Genomic DNA, 7500 nt, shown 5'->3' with positions numbered 1-7500 from the left:
GTACTTAAATAACCCTTGTCTATCCCGCCTCATATGGTAACGGCTGGGACAATTATCGCCACGTTAGTATTGTCTAAGGGCCGTTTTTTTAAACATCAGGTTTCGGGCGTTACCAACCCGAAAATAAATTGCGTGGGGCCGGCCCGAAAACTCAAATCGATTTTTTCAAACGTCAAGGCAGTGGGGTGAGCCGGCCCCAAAACGTTTTCGGGCGGTCCGAATATTTGCAACAGTTGGTAACCCTGCGTACGCAGAAAGCGCGCCAGATGATCGAACAACCATGGCGAGCGGGAAGGATAAAACTAGTTCGCTCACGGAAAATCAGAGAAAAATGTTGATTTCTCTAATCGCTGACCATAGTCATCGCATAGATTAAAAAATGTACGACCCTGGGATCATCAGTCGCAAGCAGCAAGCACGGAAGAGCATAACTGCCAGCTTTAATGCCATCTATACAGCAACTCAGCTAAATCGAGCTTGGGAGTACGAAACGTAAGTAATATTGAACGTTTTCTGCGTGTTTATTATATTAAACATACATATTGTGATAAAGGATAATTTATTTGAATTATATTAAGAGATTACTCATGAATAAACACGAGGCATTAGCAAACAATTCAGGTTAGAAATCAACGATAAGCAGTTGCAATATTTGAATTATGTTTTCTCTTGTGTCAGCGTTTCATCTACATTCTTTGATATGATTCAGAATCAGCTACGCCAAATATGTGTATGTCTGTCACCCATCCACACATGTAACTCTGTAGAAACAGATTTTAAAACGTTTAATCGCTATCATTTCTTCATTTATGTCAATTTCAGAATGGGTTGATGAAGGTCCTTCATTCAGACAGCAGGACTTTTCTATACCTCCTGCAATTCCAAGCCCTCTAGGACCTCCTTTACTTCCTAGAAAACCCTCTCTGCCAACAGCTCCACCACTGACCCCAGTTCCACCATCTGCCTGTGGTGAACCACCATCTCCTTCAACCATTTCATCACCTTCTTCAACAACTCATAGGAAGGGCAAAAAGAGGGACCAAGGGCCGTTTTTTTAAACATCAGGTTTCGGGCGTTACCAACCCGAAAATAAATTGCGTGGGGCCGGCCCGAAAACTCAAATCGATTTTTTCAAACGTCAAGGCAGTGGGGTGAGCCGGCCCCAAAACGTTTTCGGGCGGTCCGAATATTTGCAACAGTTGGTAACCCTGCGTACGCAGAAAGCGCGCCAGATGATCGAACAACCATGGCGAGCGGGAAGGATAAAACTAGTTCGCTCACGGAAAATCAGAGAAAAATGTTGATTTCTCTAATCGCTGACCATAGTCATCGCATAGATTAAAAAATGTACGACCCTGGGATCATCAGTCGCAAGCAGCAAGCACGAGCAAGCATAACTGCCAGCTTTAATGCCATCTATACAGCTCACTAAATCGAGCTTGGGAGTACGAAAAGTAATAATTGAACGTTTTCTGCGTGTTTATTATATTAAACATACATATTGTGATATAATTTATTTGAATTATATTAAGAGATTACTCATGAATAACACGAGGCATTAGCAACAATTCAGGTTAGAAATCAACGATAAGCAGTTGCAATATTTGAATTATGTTTTCTCTTGTGTCAGCGTTTCATCTACATTCTTTGATATGATTCAGAATCAGCTACGCCAAATATGTGTATCTGTCACCATCCACACCATAACTCTGTAGAAACAGATTTAAAACGTTTAATCGCTATTTTCTTTATTTATGTCAATTCAAATGTGATAGGATTCATTCAATCAAAGACTTTTACCTCCTGCAATTAAGCCCTCTAGGACCTCCTTTACTTCAGAAAACCCTCTCAACAGCCACGGACCATTTCCATCCTGTGTCAAGCCTCATCTACCTCCTTTACTTCAGAACTCTCTGCCAAAAGGACCCCAGTTCACCATCTAACCTGTAGAAACATCTCTTCAAACATTTCATCACTCTTCAAATCTCAAAAGGACCAAATCTCAGAGAGGGAGTAATGCTACAAGGCTATTAGCCTGAACAACAAACTCCATGATGCCAAACTCTTAGGCGAATGAATTAGAAAGGAATTCTTAGTCTTGTGAAAGCAGTTCGTGCATCTGCAGAAAAGAGTTTCAAGTGACTTTAAAGGGTTGCAGATGAAATAATTTCATTTTTAGGTGATGCAAAGCAATATTTGCAACTTCACGGCACAAAATCTGGAAAAAAACATAAATGCTGCAAAAGCATGAAATAAAACAACAAAATCTACATAGCTCTTTTATTTCATTCTTATGATAAAAGTAATCAAAAACATACATGCAAAGGCCTCTTTTTGCATATATAATTTAAATGTTTTTACTAGAAAATTCATATCCCACTAATAACTAATGCAACAGACTAAATAACATGACTTCAGACATCAAAAAGGAAAATGTAAAAATCTAGACATTTCCCAGTTAAGTAGATAACTAAATATAAGTAAATAGACAAGTCGTATTTCACACAAAAAAGAGAGAAAAAATCTGCACATAGTTATTTGCGACTTAAAAAAAAAAAATAAATAAATAAAAAAAAAAAAAAAAAAAAAAAAAAAAAAATATATATATATATATATATATATATATATATATATATATATATATATATCTTGACATCTATGGTTCCATTGATAAGGAAATATTTCAAAACAGAAAATATGTCTCATCTTACTAATAAAGAATCAGAAAAAAAACACTGATTGACAAGGTTTCTGACAAGGTCTTATTTCACTTATAAACAATGATAAGGTAAATGTTTGATATGACGGTTCCTGATACCAAAAATAATTACTGCAATTTACTATAAGGAATTCTTTTTAATATACAGGTAATATAAAGTAAGTAGAAATATGCTTAAAGTGGAAATTAATGATTCATCCAGAAATTCTCTGACTGATAAGCCATCCTAAAACCATTGTTCACAAACATTTTCTGACATCAAACCCTAAACGATTATCATTATTTTCGCAGTGTACTGCATCATGCTCTCAGTTCATATGTGTCTTCTTCTTTGGCAATATCAATATTCTCAGTTGTGGCTAGATTATGCAACATAACACAAGCTGCAACCTATTAAAAATAAAAGAAAATATGTATCAGCACCATAGTTTAAATTCCACACACCCATACATTAGTATATAGTATTTTATATCATATTTATACTAATATTTTGTATAACCAGCATTATTTTGAAAGAAGAATAATTACCTCTGCCATCTCTTGCTGTGGGTAATTTTCTGCTGATTTTCTGAAGCAGGTTTCTGGTGCACTGCTTTGGCAGTTGATAACGTTTCAAGAACTCCTCCTCTGACTGCATGACAACTGGATCCTTCTATCTCTCACCACTAAACGTGGCAGACAGACCTCCTCCACTTCCTCAACTTGGTCCACATTACCATTATTACCTATAATAAAGAGGATTCACACAATAGTACACAATTCCCAAATATACATAAAGCATGGAGGCCACAAAATTGCTTCATAAGGTCATATTCTGAACAATTAATTGATAGCATTAACTTCAGATATATAAATCATTGCACATAGGTTTCATTACGTCAAATAATAATTTAAAAAACTGACTCAAATCCTATATCAATTTATTACTTGGCAAAATGTAAATTATGGTTTTCTATTAAATGTGACATCAAGTATAGGAGTTTAATGATTCTGCACAAACTAAGTACATTAAAGGATGACAATACCATGATGAAATACAGTTTAATGACTGATTTCCGTTTTTCTAATAACCATTTTTAAGTGGGAGTGATAACAGCTGATGAAGCAAGAAAACCGCGATACTGGACACGGTACAGGCTGACAGTACCTTCACCTCACTGGCCTAAATATGTCTATTAATGCACGTCAACCACTTCTTATGTGCTTCTTACCTTCTTAAAAATGTTATTGGTGTCGTTTGTTCAGCATTGAAGTTGACTTTTGACGCACGAAGTCGTAGATAAGAGCTCAGGAGACAGGTTTCGTTTTTGATTATTCGTGGAACGCTGTTGATGTGTTCCAAAATTCAATGGTGTCAACAAAAGTCTCCGACAAAATATCTGATGATTAAGAGACACTTTGCAAAGCCTACTATGGTATGAATTAAAATACAGTCGGTTCATATAAATGTTTTAGTTTTATTAGAGAAGAAGCTTTTTGTTTTTTGTTGTAATAATTTCGATTCGGGACGGCTCTGGGGAGGGTTAGCCGATCGCATTTTTTTTCGTTAGGGTGGCTATAATATCTTCGGGCGAGCCCAAACAAATTCCGTTTAACTAATCCGATTTTTCATATTCGGGTTGGTAAGGTATTCGTTCGGGCCGGTACGAAGTTTAAAAAAACGGCCCCAAATCTCAGAGAGGGAGTAATGCTACAAGGCTATTAGCCTGAACAACAAAAAGCTCCATGATGCCCAACTCTTATAGGCGAATGAAATTAGAAAGGAATTCTCCAAGTCTTGTGAAGCAGTTCGTGCATCTGCAGAAAGAGTTTCAAGTGACTTTAAAGGGTTGCAGATGAAATAATTTCATTTTTAGGTGATGCAAAGCAATATTTGCAACTTCACGGCACAAAATCTGGAAAAAAACATAAATGCTGCAAAAGCATGAAATAAAACAACAAAATCTACATAGCTCTTTTATTTCATTCTTATGATAAAAGTAATCAAAAACATACATGCAAAGGCCTCTTTTTGCATATATAATTTAAATGTTTTTACTAGAAAATTCATATCCCACTAATAACTAATGCAACAGACTAAATAACATGACTTCAGACATCAAAAAGGAAAATGTAAAAATCTAGACATTTCCCAGTTAAGTAGATAACTAAATATAAGTAAATAGACAAGTCGTATTTCACACAAAAAAGAGAGAAAAAATCTGCACATAGTTATTTGCGACTTAAAAAAAAAAATAAATAAAAAAAAAAAAAAAAAAAAAAAAAAAAAAAAATATATATATATATATATATATATATATATATATATATATATATATATATCTTGACATCTATGGTTCCATTGATAAGGAAATATTTCAAAACAGAAAATATGTCTCATCTTACTAATAAAGAATCAGAAAAAAAACACTGATTGACAAGGTTTCTGACAAGGTCTTATTTCACTTATAAACAATGATAAGGTAAATGTTTGATATGACGGTTCCTGATACCAAAAATAATTACTGCAATTTACTATAAGGAATTCTTTTTAATATACAGGTAATATAAAGTAAGTAGAAATATGCTTAAAGTGGAAATTAATGATTCATCCAGAAATTCTCTGACTGATAAGCCATCCTAAAACCATTGTTCACAAACATTTTCTGACATCAAACCCTAAACGATTATCATTATTTTCGCAGTGTACTGCATCATGCTCTCAGTTCATATGTGTCTTCTTCTTTGGCAATATCAATATTCTCAGTTGTGGCTAGATTATGCAACATAACACAAGCTGCAACCTATTAAAAATAAAAGAAAATATGTATCAGCACCATAGTTTAAATTCCACACACCCATACATTAGTATATAGTATTTTATATCATATTTATACTAATATTTTGTATAACCAGCATTATTTTGAAAGAAGAATAATTACCTCTGCCATCTCTTGCTGTGGGTAATTTTCTGCTGATTTTCTGAAGCAGGTTTCTGGTGCACTGCTTTGGCAGTTGATAACGTTTCAAGAACTCCTCCTCTGACTGCATGACAACTGGATCCTTCTATCTCTCACCACTAAACGTGGCAGACAGACCTCCTCCACTTCCTCAACTTGGTCCACATTACCATTATTACCTATAATAAAGAGGATTCACACAATAGTACACAATTCCCAAATATACATAAAGCATGGAGGCCACAAAATTGCTTCATAAGGTCATATTCTGAACAATTAATTGATAGCATTAACTTCAGATATATAAATCATTGCACATAGGTTTCATTACGTCAAATAATAATTTAAAAAACTGACTCAAATCCTATATCAATTTATTACTTGGCAAAAATGTAAATTATGGTTTTCTATTAAATGTGACATCAAGTATAGGAGTTTAATGATTCTGCACAAACTAAGTACATTAAAGGATGACAATACCATGATGAAATACAGTTTAATGACTGATTTCCGTTTTTCTAATAACCATTTTTAAGTGGGAGTGATAACAGCTGATGAAGCAAGAAAACCGCGATACTGGACACGGTACAGGCTGACAGTACCTTCACCTCACTGGCCTAAATATGTCTATTAATGCACGTCAACCACTTCTTATGTGCTTCTTACCTTCTTAAAAATGTTATTGGTGTCGTTTGTTCAGCATTGAAGTTGACTTTTGACGCACGAAGTCGTAGATAAGAGCTCAGGAGACAGGTTTCGTTTTTGATTATTCGTGGAACGCTGTTGATGTGTTCCAAAATTCAATGGTGTCAACAAAAGTCTCCGACAAAATATCTGATGATTAAGAGACACTTTGCAAAGCCTACTATGGTATGAATTAAAATACAGTCGGTTCATATAAATGTTTTAGTTTTATTAGAGAAGAAGCTTTTTGTTTTTTGTTGTAATAATTTCGATTCGGGACGGCTCTGGGGAGGGTTAGCCGATCGCATTTTTTTTCGTTAGGGTGGCTATAATATCTTCGGGCGAGCCCAAACAAATTCCGTTTAACTAATCCGATTTTTCATATTCGGGTTGGTAAGGTATTCGTTCGGGCCGGTACGAAGTTTAAAAAAACGGCCCTAAGTGTGTATATTGTGAAGTGAACAACGTCAGCACTAAGAGGAACACGACAATCGCAGTGAAGCTACTTCTCTTCTCTCAGCAACTAAAGGTAAGTCACTTTAAGGTTGCTAGACACTGTATCTCCTGTGTTTCCCTGCCCCCCCTCCCCATTGCATTTTTTTTCTCCCTGTTTATTGCAAAATCCTCCCCCGTCATTCCCCCACCCTCCCTCCCACGCTTTCTCATCTACTTAGTGATAATTTGTTCTACGTCTCGTTTCGTTAATTTCACTAAATAACTTTTCGTTAACATTCGGTAACGTAATATTTCACATCATTATTTTATGTCTCCCGATGTGTACGTTATTCGTTCATTTTACTATGCTACGAATGTTTAACAATTATTCTATGTTATCTTACGTTTGCTATTATTAACGTTTCAACGTTATTCGTATTCTCGTAGACATTCACATAAAGGTGTGACATTAGTCTTCCATAGGAAGCCGATAAAGTAACTGTTTCGTTTACTTATTCTATCATTCTACGCTTAGATTGCTCTACGTTATCTTGTGTGATTTTACGATTACATTTTACTACGTATAATGCATGATTTGTTTTTCTGTGCCTTAATTAAGTAAATAACCGTAAAACACATATTCTTATGGCAATAACTTCGAAATTTCTTATGTAGAATTTCTACTGTCTTCGTGATTTTCTTAAGTTTTCGTTCCTATGCGAT

At 35.1% G+C, this 7500-nt stretch overlaps 2 long non-coding RNA genes across 2 annotated transcripts; both read right to left on the bottom strand.

Moving 5' to 3' along the window:
• Positions 1 to 3053: 3053 nt before the first annotated feature.
• Positions 3054 to 4286, bottom strand: LOC147472288 (uncharacterized). The gene is made up of 3 exons (XR_015191978.1): positions 3931 to 4286; positions 3248 to 3444; positions 3054 to 3109 (listed from the first exon to the last, which is right to left on the bottom strand). It is a non-coding gene; the product is annotated as an uncharacterized LOC147472288 (long non-coding RNA).
• A 1160-nt stretch (positions 4287 to 5446) lies between these two features.
• Positions 5447 to 6700, bottom strand: LOC147472287 (uncharacterized). Its single transcript, XR_015191976.1, has 3 exons — positions 6325 to 6700; positions 5641 to 5837; positions 5447 to 5502 (listed from the first exon to the last, which is right to left on the bottom strand). It is a non-coding gene; the product is annotated as an uncharacterized LOC147472287 (long non-coding RNA).
• Between the last annotated feature and the right edge of the window lie 800 nt (positions 6701 to 7500).

The sequence above is a fragment of the Penaeus japonicus genome, unplaced genomic scaffold (assembly GCF_977035675.1).
Source record: "Penaeus japonicus unplaced genomic scaffold, GWHDUDI00000001_assembly GWHDUDI00000002, whole genome shotgun sequence".
NCBI lineage: Eukaryota > Metazoa > Arthropoda > Malacostraca > Decapoda > Penaeidae > Penaeus > Penaeus japonicus.
This window is presented reverse-complemented; position numbering and strand designations above follow the sequence as displayed.